The 14,871-nt window shown below is 40.2% G+C and overlaps 1 protein-coding gene across 3 annotated transcripts in view; it reads right to left on the bottom strand.

The window, feature by feature from the left end:
• LOC140499346 (tryptase beta-2-like) overlaps positions 1–13,792 on the bottom strand; it is a 29,982-nt gene extending 16,190 nt beyond the window's left edge. For all 3 annotated transcript variants that reach the window (XM_072600649.1, XM_072600674.1, XM_072600665.1), the window contains exons 1-2: positions 13,664–13,792; positions 128–338 (exon numbers count right to left, since the gene is read on the bottom strand). The gene's annotated coding sequence lies outside the window, so the exon portion shown is untranslated. The remainder of the gene's footprint in view (positions 1–127; positions 339–13,663) is intronic.
• Between the last annotated feature and the right edge of the window lie 1,079 nt (positions 13,793–14,871).

Raw genomic sequence — 14,871 nt, 5'->3', positions numbered from 1 at the left:
ACAGCAAACCACTCCAGTATCTTTGCCAAAAAAAAAAAATGGGGTGGCAAAGAGTCAGATATGACTGAAAAGTGACTGAACAAGCAAGAATCATGCAAAGTAAAGCCAAAAATAATCAAGTGTTAACCTTAATTGTATAGTCTTTCTTTCAGCATGCCTGAGATGCAGCTCTTGGAAGAGACAGGAGACATCCTTCATTCCACCACAGGGCACCAGCTCTGAAGTTTCCTGCTCCTGCTCCTGTAACATTAGACTTGAGGTTCTGATACCATTGTAGTCTAGGACTTCATCCCTTCTATGCTGGGACATCTCAAACTTGTGGAAATATTTGAGGGTTCCTGGAACAAAATGGAAATATGTGAGCTGGAAAAAGAAGGGTCAGAGAGAGATGGGGAAGGGATTGTGGCCCAGATATCCTTTTCATTTGGTTTCTCTGCCAAGGGGAAAATACAAGGCTATTTACTACATCCATCTGGGAATGTCTTCAACCTGCCCTGCTGTATTGAGACTAACACTTCCCCAGAAGACATGTGTGGGGAAGGTTTTGCTTTCAGCATGTTTTCTCTTAATATATTTTCCCCATCTTAACTTTGCTTTTTATAGTGTATAGCAGCTGGGGCATCCCCTTCTCAATCAGGAGATGCTTTGAAAAGCTATCCAGACTGAAAGACTGCATAGAGAACTTACTCTCAGAAGAATACACTGTTTGAGGAAAGAAAAATGATTGAGGTAATTAATAATAGCTCCATGTCCTTGGGGTCCCCATTTGCTTGTGTTGTTTTGAGAATTTAGAAAATTATAACTGACAAGACTGTACATCAAATAGCTGTTTGGAGACTATCAGCAGATGGAATAAGGACTGCTAGGTTTGTTCCTGACAAAAAGGTAAATTTTGTGAGTTTAGCCTAATAAGGAAAAGATAAGTCATTGACAATCAGGAGGCTCTGATTTGAGGTTTGGGAGTATTTTTTAACCTGGCTTGGAAGGAGCTAAAAGTGAGAAAGGTAGTAGAACAGTCGGCTAACAGAAAGCATTCAGCTGCTGTGCTGGGAGCCTGATGATCAGAAGAGGCATATTTGTGTGTGCATGCATGTGAGTGTGTGTATATGTGTATGTGTAAGCCAAAAATATCTATAATAATTGCTGGAAAACTCGTTGTAAAAGAGGTGAATCTTCCTGATATTTTAGTTTATTGTCCTTCAGTACTGTTTACAAATTGAGAGGGAACCTTTCAGTGGTGTGGCTTTATTCTCTACAGTCCTCTTTAATTTGAGAGAGAAACAGAGGAGGAAAGATAGGCCTCAAATTTGTTTGCTATGAGAAATTTGGATCTCATTAAACAAACCAATATCTTGTTGAGTGAAGAGCTGTTTAGACTTTTCAGCATTGCCCAAATGATGCCTCCATCAATGAGATGGAGGAATTTCAAGCATTCTTGAGAAAAGACCAGAGCTAAATAGAAAATTTGACTTTCAAATACAAGACTCAAGAGAAGCATGAAAAGATAAACAGGAAAGAGAAATCATAAGGGACCCATAAGTTAAACTGCTTACATTTCTACATGGAAAGATGGCATTTGTAACTCATAAAACCTTTCTCATTATTAGGGTAGTTAGAAGGAGTATATATAGACAGAGGGCACAGGTATGAGTTGAATATAAAGGGATTATATCTAAATATAAAATTAAGGGGTGAGAAAGGGATGTACTGGGAAAAAGAAAAAAGGAGAGGTAGAATAGGGTAAATTGTTTCACATAAAAGAGGCAAGGAAAAACTTTCGCAATGGAAGGGAAAAGGGGGGAGATGAGGGAAAGTAAATGAACCTTACTCTCCTCAGAACTGATTCAAAGAGGGAATAATATACACACTCAATTGGCTATAGAAATCTTACCCTATAGGAAAGTAGGAGGAAAGGGGATAAGAGAAGTGGAGGTGAATCAGGAGCAAAACACTGTGAAAGGAAAGAGAAAATATAATAAAGGGAGGAATAGGATGGAAGGGAATACAGTTAGTTTTTCGCAGCACGATCATCATGGAAGTGTTTTGTATAACTTCACATGTATAGTCTATATTAAATTGCTTGCCTTCTCAATGGGGGGAGAAGGAGGAAGGGAGAAAAGTTGGAACTCAAAGTTTTAAAAATGAATGTTAAAACTGTTTTTTACATGTAACTAGAGAAAAAATAAAATACTAAATGAATAAAAAAAGAAAGAAAAAAGCTAATATTTTAAAAAAGAAAGAAAAAAGAAAAGTGCCAGTAGAACACTCCTCCCAAAAATCTGAGTACTGTCTCCCACCATCCCACTTGGGTAATATGAATAGGGGGAGGGGACACACATGTAAGAGACATATGTAGCCCAGGTACATGAAAAAAAGATTCAGAGAGAGAATCTGAAGGGGAATCAGAAGCATTCATTTGAGTAAATATGCTTGGAGTCATAGGCAGAGAATCTTGGAGTCAAGAAGACCAGGATTCAAGCCTGGCCTCTGACACACACACACACACACACACACACACACACACACACACACACACGCACACCAGCTATGCAAACATGGACAAATCATCTATTTTCTCAGAGTCCCAGAGAACTGTTTCCAGTTGTGTTCTAAGTGAGTTACTGATCAACATTTGTGGAGTTTGTTCACTAGGAGTTCTTCATGCTGATAAAATCAGAGGGCTGGAAGAGAAAAACAGCAATAGCAATAACAAATAATGAAACAGAAGGAAGATCTGTGACTCAATCTGTGGGTATAAGCTTTTTTTTAATTTATGGAATTTGTATAGCTTTATATTTGCAGCTTAAGTGGCCCAGTGGACAGAGTGTGGGACCTGAAGTCAGGAAGACTCATCTTCCTAAGTTTAAATCTGGCCTCAGACACTTACTAGCTGTGTGACCCTGGGCAAGTCACCTAACCCTGTTTGCCTCAAACCACTCCAGTATCTTTGCCAAGAAAATTTCACAAAGGGTCATGAGGAGCCAGACTTGACTGAAAAACAATGAACAACAACAATAATATTTAGCATTTATATAATGTTTTGAGATATGCAAAGGATTTTACAAATATTATGTTTTGTCCTCACAAAACTTTTATCCTAAGTACTAAGAATATCCCCACTTAACAGATGAATAAACTGAGGCCAAAAAAGGGGTTAAATGACTTGCTCTAAATCACACAGTTAATAAATATCTGAAGCAAGATTTGAAGTCAAGTTTTTTTTATTCCAAGTCCACCACTCTATTCGGTGCCACCTAGCTGCACTCCCAGAAGTCATGTTGGTTACTTATATCCCAGCACCAACTACACAGTAGGCGCTTAATAAATAATTTTTGATTGATTGATTGATTGCTCTATATCTCATAGCCTGTGCTAACACTATACTTGGCAGCTCAGAGAGCTAGTATGAAATAGTCTCAATACATCAAGCTCAAAACTTGCATCTCCAGGTCTCCTAAGGTCTCAGTTGCCTGTGAAGAATCTCCTTCAGGAAACGTAAGTTTTGTTATGGGTTCTCTTTATCCTTTCTCAGTGCAGACACTGATCTGCCTAAAAATCATTCATTTAGAATAACATTCACTACTAAATGAAAGGAAAATATGGAGGGAAGAAATTACTTCTTTTCATTCACCCCACAGTCTTCAAATAGTACTAACTGAAATGGGGGAACATCCCTCTGAGTCTCCCTAGCAATCTCTCTTTCCCTATCTTAACATTATCACAATCTTCTTGGTATTTAAGTTACAGAATTCCTGTTGACCACTTGTTGGAAATGTTGTAGAGAGAGACTTATATTCCAGGAATATATTGGACTACATGACTTCTGATCCCTGACAATGCTGGGTGGAAGACTCATGATTTTATGATTCTTCATACAGACTGGGACACCAAGTGCCTCAACTTCCTTTCCTCTGATTCTTTTCTAGACACTATGAATTATGCCTAACTCATCATTCAACAGAAATTGGCTTCCCCAACTTTCCAATGATCTTTTAATTGCTAAATCTACAGCATTTCTTTAGTTCTGATCCTTCTGGACCTACCTACAGTCAGAAAGTAACACTGACCAGTGGAGAGATAAGCAGGTAACAAATGGGCAGCCACACAGGCAGACATACAGATGGACAAGTGGGCAAATAGGGAAAATGTCAAGTGGATAGACCTGAGAACCTTGCTGGAATTTCCTTCAAAGCTATTCCTTGGAAAATTGCCTCTTTTTCTGGTAGAGATACTGAGGGAGAAAAGGTTTCCCCTGTTCTCACTTCATTTGATGGCACCTGGGCACCAGGGCTTACTGAGCAGAATTCTGGACCCAATCTCCCAGATTCCATCTCAGTGTTGTCACACAGTTCCTTATCTCTTCAACAGTTAAGAGAAGACAGATTAGAAACTCTTCAATGCCATTTGCTCAAACTGAAGCATAGCTGAGTCATCACCTGTCTCCTAACCCATAGGAAATCATCAGCATCATCAGCACATCCTCTCTCTCTCTCTCTCTCTCTCTCTCTCTCTCTCTCTCTCTCTCTCTCTCTCTCTCTCTCTCTCTCTCTCTCTCTCTCTCTCTTTCCTTCTCTCTCTCCCTCTTCCATTTTTGCCTATCTCCTGATTTCTTCTATGCTGCTTATAAACATGCCCAACCCCTCCACCCCATGACAAAAGAAGATCCAACAGTCCTAAAAACATTTATGTCTGAGAGTTTTTCTCTCATCTTGATTCTATCTCTAAACACCATACTCAATGATTGACATAACAGCTTCCAGTTTCTCCCTAATGGCATTTAAACAGAGAATTATGTCTTACCTCCCAGAGCCACTCTCATTCAACTCTTCATGATCCCATTTGGAATTTTCTTGGCAAAGATACTGGAGAAGTTTGTCATTTCCTTCTCCAGCTCATTTTACAGATGAGAAAACTGAGGTAAGCAGGGTGAAGTGTCTTGCCCAGGGTCATATAGCTAATAAGTGTCCAAGGCCAGATATGAACTCAGGAAGATGAGTCTTCCTGACTCCAGGCCCAACACTCTGTGTACTATGGCACCACTATACTCTTACCTCTAAGGAGTCAAGTGTTAATGGTGGAATTAAAGTCATCTCATCAAGGCTATACATACTGGGGAAGGTTTTAGTGAAGAGGCTTTCTCCTCCATACTCAAGACATTATCACACACACACACACACACACACACACACACACACACACACACACACACATACTGCATGAGTTCCAGAAAGATCAGTGAAGCTGTGGTCATTGGATCGAGTGACCAGAACACATTGATAAGGACAGGATTTGGGAAAGGGGTACTGTGGAAGAATGGATTTCTCTCGAATCCATGAGATGTGATAACATCTGCAATCCCAACTCAGAGGACCTGGATTCCAATCCTGACTGCAACTCATCTGTGTGATCCTGGACCATTTTTCTCATCTGTAAAATGAAGGATTTGAATTGCATGACTTCAAAGGTCCCTTCATGGACCCTTCATTGGAGAGTTCCCCTTTCTTCCCTTCTCCTCATCTTATATCATTAAGATGTCCCCTCCCTCTATCTGCTCCTTTACTCCCATCTCATGAAAAAAATGGCACTTCTCCTTGCCCGAGCCCAGAGTTCTCATACGCACCTTTGTAGCCATCCCCTCCTTACTTCTCTGCCAGATTGCTCCCGTTATAATCCTGCCTCTAATCTTCAATGTCTCCCTATCTATTGACTTTTCTGTTGCCTACAAACATGCCCATAGCTCCCCAATCCTTAAAAAAAAATTCCTCACTTGTTCCTCCTGCTCTGGTAGCTATCATCCTATATCTCTCTTGTTTGGGACTAAATTCTTTAAATACTTGAAAAACCTATTTATGCTAGGTGCCTCCCCTTCCTCTTCTATGATTCTCTTCTAAACATGAATTCTGGCTTCCTAATCCATCACTCAATGAAAACCAGCCTCCATCAAGTTGCCAATGATCTCTTGATTGCTAAATCTGAGGCATTTTCTCAGCCCTGATCCTTCTGAACCTCGCTATAACATTCACACTGTTCACCTACTCCTCATAAATGTTCTCTCTTTTCTAGACTTTGTGACATTCTAATTAATTAATTAACTAAAGCTCCTTTTCTTTTATGGGATTGGTGACACTGCTTCTCCTCTTATCTGTCTAACTGCTCCTTCTCAGTCTTCTTTGCTGGTTTTTCACCCAAGTCATGGCCACTAACCATGGATGTTTCCCAAGGCTCTCTCCTTGGACCTCTTCTTTTCCCTCTACATTCTCTCCATTGGTGATCTCAATTCCAATGGGTTAGATTATCATCTCTTTTGTGTGTATCTAACCCTAATCTCTCTCCCAAGCTGTAGTACCTACTCACCACCTGCCTTTTGGACACCTCAGAGTGGATGTCCTTTAAGTATCTCAAATTCAACGTCTGAAACAGAACTCATTATCTTTCCCCATGAACCTTCCCTATTCCTGTCAAGGATACTACTCTCCTCCTAGTCACCCAAGATCACAACCTCAGTGTCATTCTCAATTCTTCACTTCCACTCAACAAGTCAACATGTTTATTAAGCACCTACTATGTTCTAGGCACTGTACTAAGCACTGGGTTTACAAAGAAAGGCAAATACAGCCTTTGCCCTCAAGGAGCTCATAGTCTAATAGGGGAGACTACATACAAACAACTCTGTACAAACATGATATATCCAAGATAAACTGGAGATAATCTCAAGGGGAAGGCAATCCACCCACATATCCAACTTGTTGCCAACTGTTGTTGCTTCTATCCTTACAACATCTCTTACATACATTCCTTTCTATCCATCACACAGCCATCATCCAGGTTCAGACCCACATCACCTCTCACCAGGATTATTGCAATATCTTCCTAACTGGTCTCCCTATCTCAGCTAACTCCCCACTCCAATCCATCCTCCACTCGACTGCTTTCCTAAAGCCTAGGCTGAACCATGTCAGCCCCTGCTCAATGAGCCCCAAGTGACTCCCCATAACCCCTGCAATCAAATGTGAGTCCCTCTTTTCTGGATTTGAAACTCTTCCTAACCTGGCCCCTTTCTGATATTCCAATATTCTGACACTTTGCGCCCCTCTATGTACTCTACAACCCAGCTAACTTGCCCTAATTGTAGTTATTCAAAAGTACTATTACATCTCCCAACTCTTTGCCTTTGACTGACTGTTCCCAGGCTTGAAATGTTCTGGTTTTTTACCTCTGCCTCCTGACTTTTCTGAAGATACAGTTCAAATACCACATTCTGCAGAAGTCCTTTCCAGGTCCCCCTGCCAATGCTAATGCCTTCACCTCTGTGATGACCTTCCATATATTTCAAAGACATAGAGTTTTTTTGCATATTGTCTCCCATTGGAATGTAAGTTCTTGCTTTCTTTGAATACCTACCACTTGGCACAACGATAACTACTTAATGAATGCATGTTGAGTGACTAATTGACAAAAATATTTGGCACAGGGCTAGACACAAATCCCTAGGACTTTTTACTAAAGACCTTTCAAGCTGATATAAAACAATTAATAACCACTCTTTGAGTCCAGGCATTTGACCTGTTTGGAAATTAACTCTTTTATCTACTTGCGCATACATGATCCAACCCGTATCTCTGCATCTGTTCCATAAGAGATAACTCAAAATGAAAACCAAAACTGAGTGATCCAGTCCTTTTCTTAGATATTTCATAAGATTGAGTGAAACAGTTTCATGATAGTTATAGGGTTACTGGGGCATATATCAAGTAGAGAGGACAAGACATCTGCATTAACAATGCCATAACCTTCCTAGGGGTATGTTGGGTAGTCTAAAAGAAGGTGAGATAAGTCCCTAACGTTATTTGAAACAGGATATGAATCAGTTCCATCAGTCCTCAGCATGCTTGCACAAGTTTCTTATCTCTTAGAGCCATGTTATCAGACCATCACTTAATATCAAATTCTTGAAACATATAGGAACAATAATCAATCAAATCTTTGACCATATGGGGGAATCAATGATGAGTCTAGACCTTCAAATACAGTCTAGTTCTTAACAATTGGTCTTCCACCTATAAGCCCATGTTGTTAGATCAATAGAGAAGTGATTTGCTCATGGTCATGTAGCTAGAAAGAAACAGAGCCAGGGCTGGAATGTAAGTCAAATTAGTACAGAGAGACAGTATGATACTGAAGAATGAACACTGTGGAATTGGGGGGGGGGGGAGCGGTGTTTAGATTCAAATTCCATATTACTTATTGCACATGAAACTTTGGTCAAGTCGTTTAATCTCTCTGAGCCTCAGTTCCCTTATCTGTAAAATGAAAGGGTTAGACTGTGGTCTCTAAGTTCTTTTCCAACTGCAAATCTATAATCTCTCCAACTGTCTCCAACTCCAGGGCTCTTCTTATTTCATTAAGCTGACTTGTGTCCTTTGTACTAGACTTTAAGTTTCTTTAAGTAAGGTAAGAACTAAATTTCATCTCATCTCTCTTCTTACCCACAGTGTGCGTTGAACAAATATTTGCAAGATTTAAATGCTTGGACTGGGTTGGATTGGATTGAACTAGACAAAAGATGAGTGTGATTGTTCACTATATACGACCAGTGAATACCTCTTACAAATGAACCTAGGAAAGATCTCGAAATGGCTTACATGAAGTTTTCAGTGAGCTTAGCCCCAAGTAGCACTGGCTTCCTTCTTGGATAACATCAACCCTCTTCTCTTCTTCCTTTGGGGTCCTAGGAAGCTAAAGGGTTCTTTTCATTCCTCACTCCCACTTTCTCCTTCTCCCTCAGTCTGACCTTCCAAACCCTCCCTGAAAACAGGGGTCAGGAAAGCAGAACGTTCAGGAGGAGAATGAACATCTCTAGGGAACAACGACCAGCAGAAAAAAGGAAAGGATGAACAAACAGTTATGAAACACCTACTATGTGCGAAGCATTGTACAAAGCAATCTACAACTATCTCATTTGATTCTCAGATAGATCCTAGTATAACCCCTTTTATAGTTGAGGAAACTGAGGCAGAGGTTAAGTGACTTTCCCAGGCTCACACAGCTAGTTAAACTCAGTCCTTCCTGACTCCAGCCCTCTCACTCTATCCACCATTACCACCTAGCTGGTTCTTCTGCTGGAGGAGGAGAATAATCTCTCAAAGACCAGATAAACTTAGGATAACCTTCTGGAAATATTTAGTGACCAGGAGAAGGAGAAGTAGAAGGAGGCAGCCAGGGAGAACCATTTCACTATGGACCAAAGTATACTTGTAGACTCCAAAGCAGTAAAGGTAGTCACCACCCACTCTCCATCTTACCACCAGAGCATACAGCCAGAAGCTAACACTGCAAGACACCTTTGAAATCAGCTAATCCAACCTCCTTTGTTCAATCCTTAGGACGAATACAAATTTCCTTCAAGATTTATCTCAGGGGCCACCTCTTAAGGAAAACTTCGTCTGATTTCCCTCATTTTTAGCATTGCCTCCCTCCTCAAATTATCTTGTACTTGCTTCTCAGTGTATATGTTTTTATCTCCTGGTACAATGTAAACTTCTTGAGGGCAAGGACTGTTTTCTTTGTGTTTTTCTATCTCCAATACCTAGTAGTATCCCTTTGTAAAAGCTAATTTGTTACTTGGTTAAAATGAAAGTAGGGTGTTCATCACTGTAAATTAATAGTGAAGGAACACTGGAACAGAATCTTTGCCTGATAGCAGTGGAGAAAGACAATCTCAACCCCTCAAGGTGTCCTCCTAGAACCGTGGATGGGCAAGTGGGGGGCCCAAGGGAATGTACAAAGAGGCACTCTGAGAGAGTGAGTCTAAAACATTGTTATATTAGCACTTGAAGAGACCTTAGAGGTAATCTAATCTAAACTCATTTTAATTAAGCATCCTGCCCTCTCCCAGAAATGAGACCTTCTATTTTCTCAAAACCCACTTCTCTTCCAAAAGTCATTCTTTCAGGTAGCCTTCTAAGAGTATAGTGACCTACCCTCAGCTATCCCCTTTCCAAGCTCCTATAGCAAAGAGACTGAACTTGAGGACTGGGCTGTGTGACTCTGCAATGGACAGACTTATACTTGTATACTTTCAGAGAGCTGTTATTCTGGGTTGTAGATCATGAGGAAGACATTCATTACATGTGATCCTTAGACCCTTCTTTAGGGGACCACATGGTAAGTTGGTTGCTCTAGGCTTTGGGAGAGTCAAAAACTAAACTAAGTCAAAGGTATACCTAAAATGAATAACTTAGAAAGCTCAGGTACCATTTTAAGTAGCAGTGAACTATGTAAAAGGCTATATAGAAAGGTATGTGTGTTTTTCAGAGAGCTGAAACTTTACAAAGAGTATCTCTGTATTTTCCCCCTTAAATCAAAATTGTATAATCAATTATGAGATTTTATTTTTATATATTCTGAGAAAGTTAAAAGCTTTCAGATACTGGCAAACTTCTAAACTAGCTTTTACAGACCCAGGTGGGTATAACTGCAGGTTGTTGGGGGGGGGGGGGGGGCGGCAGTTACACCTTAATTATATCTCTGCATATAAATAGTTCAAAACAAATCTGCACATTGTAATAAAAATGTTTGGAAGTATTAAATGGTTCATAGGAGCTTTTTAAAAGCCTGTTTTGTCACTAGCAGGTCTGGAACCGAGTAGTATTCTTTTTTGCTCTTTCTAATAGCCCTATGCTGGGTGTATGATGGTCCAGAAGGAAAAAGTGAGGCTGGTGATCTGCACAGCCCTCCCTCACTCAAAACAAAGTCAAGTGCAAGTCAGGTCATTTCTCTGATGTCACGGTCTTCTTCGAAAAGGAAGGACAAAAACAACTTGTGAGTAGACTGAGCTGCCTGAATGGGGACCCAGCTAGCTGGGGAACTTAGCTCATCCTCTCCAGTCTGTCTCCCCCTCCCCTTCCTTCTCCTCTCCAAAGGAAGGTAAATTTGGATGGCCAGACATGCCCAGTTAACTGGAGGCTTACTGGCTAGGTTTGCTTTGCTTTGTGTTGCTTTGTTTAGCTTTGCTATCCTTTGTTCTCCTCTCCTGTCCTTTCCTCTCCTGACCTTAAACCTTAAACCTAGTACACTCTGAAGCCCATAGACTGGGTCCCTGACCAAAACCCACTTACCAGCTCTTTCCTGGACCCTCCTGGCTAAAGAGTGATTGTCAGTTGTAACTGTTTCTCTTCCTTTCCAGCTTGATTTAGTTATTTTTTCTTTCATTCATTAAAGGGGCACCCCCACCACTACTTCTTAAACAGGCCTATTCATTGTAAGGGAGTTACCTCACCCTAAGTGAGTATCTGGATAGGCCTAAGGCTAAAGAGGCCAAGGTCTCCCATTGCAGCCTGGGTCCTGTCCAGTCATCCTGATGAATATCTGGTCACTGGACCCAGATGGCTCAGGAGGAGAAACTGAGGCTGGTAGCCTTGCACAGCCCTCCTGCACTCAAAACAAAGTCAAGTGCAAGTCATGTCATTATTTCTCTGATGTCACAATCTTCTTTGAAAATGAAGGACAGACGCAACCACAACAACGCAATGCTGGATGTATCATTTCTGAACTGGAACAATTCTCTTTTCCCTTGTAAATCTGTTTCATGAGTTGATATGACTCAGAATAGTCCATTACTTGGCAATTAATCTTCTACAACAGAGTCCCTCAACACTTATCCACATTAGTCCTCAATTTGGAAAGGGGTGAAAGGGGAAGATCCTGGAGCCAAGGATAGTTCCTCCAGGGCCCCATTCCCAGGAGGACCTGGATTCCCAGGAAGCTTTCTCAGCCTGTCAAGGCCTGCTGCCCAGCATCAAAGCTTTCACAAGCACAGACTTTTTCTATCATGTTCTCTGATTGTCTTCCCCACACTATAAATTCTTCATAAGCAGGAGCTGGGCTCCATCAACCCTTACCCCATTCACTACCCACCTGCTCAAGGACAGAGACCAGGATTTCTCCTTCTGTGCTATCCCCCAGACAGTGAACTTTTTGTTTGTTTGTTTAACAAATTTATTGGGAAAAAATAGAATTTATTAAGCAGAGGTGACAGTAATAATATTATTTCAATTTAATAACGTTTGTTAATTTATTAGATTATAAACTCCTTGAAGGTGAACATAGTATTTTCCTTTGTATTCTCAAGGCCCATCACATAGTTGGCTCCTAATATATTATTGCTTAAATGGAACAGCATTGAATTAGCATCTGTAGGTTGGTATAGTGAAAAGAGCACTGAAATTGAAGTCATCAGATTTGGGTTTGAATCCTGGCTGTGATACTAATTAAATGAACAAGCTTAACTTCTCTAGGTTTCACCTTTTTTATCTACAAAATGAGGAAGTTGGACAAACTGATTTCCCAAAGGTCTCTCCTAGCATTGACGTTCAGTATCATTGATACTATTTACAAGGTACTGTGGTCTGCAGATAGTATGGAGTCACTGTTCAACTCTAACTATAATATCTGATCAAGATTGGGTGTTTAATGAGAAGCTGGAGAAGGGTAAACACTAAAATGATATTTTTGAGTGTTCCTCCCTGTCCTTGGTATCATTTGTCTCCTCAGGGAAAGGGTAGCATAGGGGTTTGGCTAGGTCCCCAATATCTGACTTAGTCCAGCTTTTAAAATAATGTATTAGATAGTATTGGAAGCAACTACTTATTTGTGGGCTTAGGATAAAATGAATTTATTCTGATCAATTGAAAAGAAGAGTGAATTACTAAAAAGAATTGCTAACAAGTGTATGGTTTTCAAAATGCAAACTTTTTACATATCAATCTATAAATGGAATTTACCGATTCTCTAGTTATAATGCAAATATTTGGCATTTCTGAAACCAAAACTAGATGGATTATATTCCATCTTGTTACCCAAGAGAAAGTTCTTCCCAAATACATTTGAACCGGGTAGCTTTTTGCAAGGTATGAACAGTTGTCATTCACTTAGAATTAGACAGTTTCTTTGGTTTGAGAGCAGACGATGAACTTTTAAAAGCCAGGAATTACTCCACCCCAAGATCGATTAGCAGGTAAGTGACTTAGTGGATAGAGCTCTTGCCGTAGTCAGGGAGAATTTGAATTCTACCTCAGATTTGTACTTGCTAGGTAACCCTGGGCAAGTCATGAACTCTCTCAGTGCCTTCATCTCTTTGTCTGGAAAATTAAAGTTACATGTGATGGCTTTCTTTCTTCTAGCTCTTTCTCCCCCAGGGATGAATATAAGATAGTTGTATTTGCAGAAAACATCATAGAATGATAGGATTCTTCATCCAAAGTTAGAAAGCACCTCAGAGCCCAGCTAGTCCAACCCTTCAGTTTTGCAGGTGAAGCAAATGAGGTCCAGAAAGGTTATATAACTTGTCCAAGGTCACATAGCTGGGTGGCACAATAGACAGAGCACTGGATCTGGAGTCAGGCTAGCCCTGAGATCAAATCTGGCCTCACACACTTGACCCTGGGCAACTCACTTAACTTCAGATTCCTCAACTGTAAAATAATAATAGGACCTACCTCTTAAGATTGTTATGAGGATCATATGAAATAATAACTGTGAAGCTTTTAACAATACCTGGAGCTATATAAATGTTAGCTATTGTTACTAGTTAACTCTTTCAAAATGGATGGAATTTCAAATATCCTGTCAAGCTAATCAAAGATTTTGATGCAGTGTTCCCTACCTCAGGCCAGATGGTCCTCCCAACCCACCATTCCATTCTCCAACCCCGTCTTCTTCAGCAGGTCTAGGAAATGTAAAGTAGGGCCTGGCAATTCAAGTTTTTCAGAGACTGTAGAGAGAATAGATTAAGAGGAGAGTTTGCACAAAAGGAAGATATTATGCATAGAATAATTTTACATATATCTACTTATTGGTATCTAATGGCAACCATCTCTAGAGTATGATGGGGTGGGGCAGGGAAGGAGGAGAGAAGAAAAAAATATACATGATAATTTTATTGTATATTTGAAAGGAATAACAAGTTGTGCATAGTAGATTTGCAGTTTTATGTACAATCATATTTTTTATTGTACTATGTTGTGAAAATGTTTTATTCTATAAATTAAAAACAATTTGTTTTACTTTTTTAAAAGAAGAAGATGAAGAACATAGAAGATGTAGTCATGTATGCTTTAAAAAAATTTTGATTTGAAAGAATATCGTGAGGAAGCTTGAGATTTGGGGCTCCTTCCTAAGCAGGTCAACAGATACATTTTAGGGTAAGACCTCTGGACAAGGCTCTGGCCAAGGTCCTGCTTGTCCTTTGAAGAGCAGAGATCAGTGATCAGAATGACAGGTCCCTGGACCTGTCACCACCAAGGCTTACGGACAGCAGGTATTGTGTACAGGGAATTTTTTTTCTGATTCAGCCAGATTTAGGGATACTTGAGGCTTTAACTACAGAACTTAGCTACAGTTCAATTTCTATTCAGAGGCCTAAGGCACACAGAGTAGGGGACAGAGGTTGCTTATAGGTGCCTAACTGATGAAGTCTTAGCAGGCTTGAACCCTCTAATGAGTATGATAAAGGGTGGTGGCTACAGTCAGGGTATTGTGAATTCCTATGGCTAATCTCTGTTTTTTGCAATGGCTCCCTACTGGTTTTTCATGGGATACTTTGGATTATCTGGGACAGGTTTATATAAGTAAGGAAGACAGCTAGGGGACATAATGGATATAGTTCTGGCCTGGAGTCCAGAAAGACTCTTCCTCCTGAGCTCAAATTTAGTCTCAGATACTGACTGGCTATTGTGACCATGGACAAGTTATTTAGCCCTGTTCGCCTTAGTTTCCATATCTATAAAATCAGCTGGAGAAGAAAATGGCAAACCAATCCAGTATCTTTGGCAAGAAAACCCAAAATGGGGTCACTAAGAATCAAACATGAAT

Source organism: Notamacropus eugenii, chromosome 1 (genome assembly GCF_028372415.1).
Source record: "Notamacropus eugenii isolate mMacEug1 chromosome 1, mMacEug1.pri_v2, whole genome shotgun sequence".
NCBI classification, from domain to species: Eukaryota; Metazoa; Chordata; class Mammalia; order Diprotodontia; family Macropodidae; genus Notamacropus; species Notamacropus eugenii.
The sequence above is the reverse complement of the archived record's forward strand: the minus strand, read 5'-3'. Positions and strand labels throughout refer to the sequence as shown.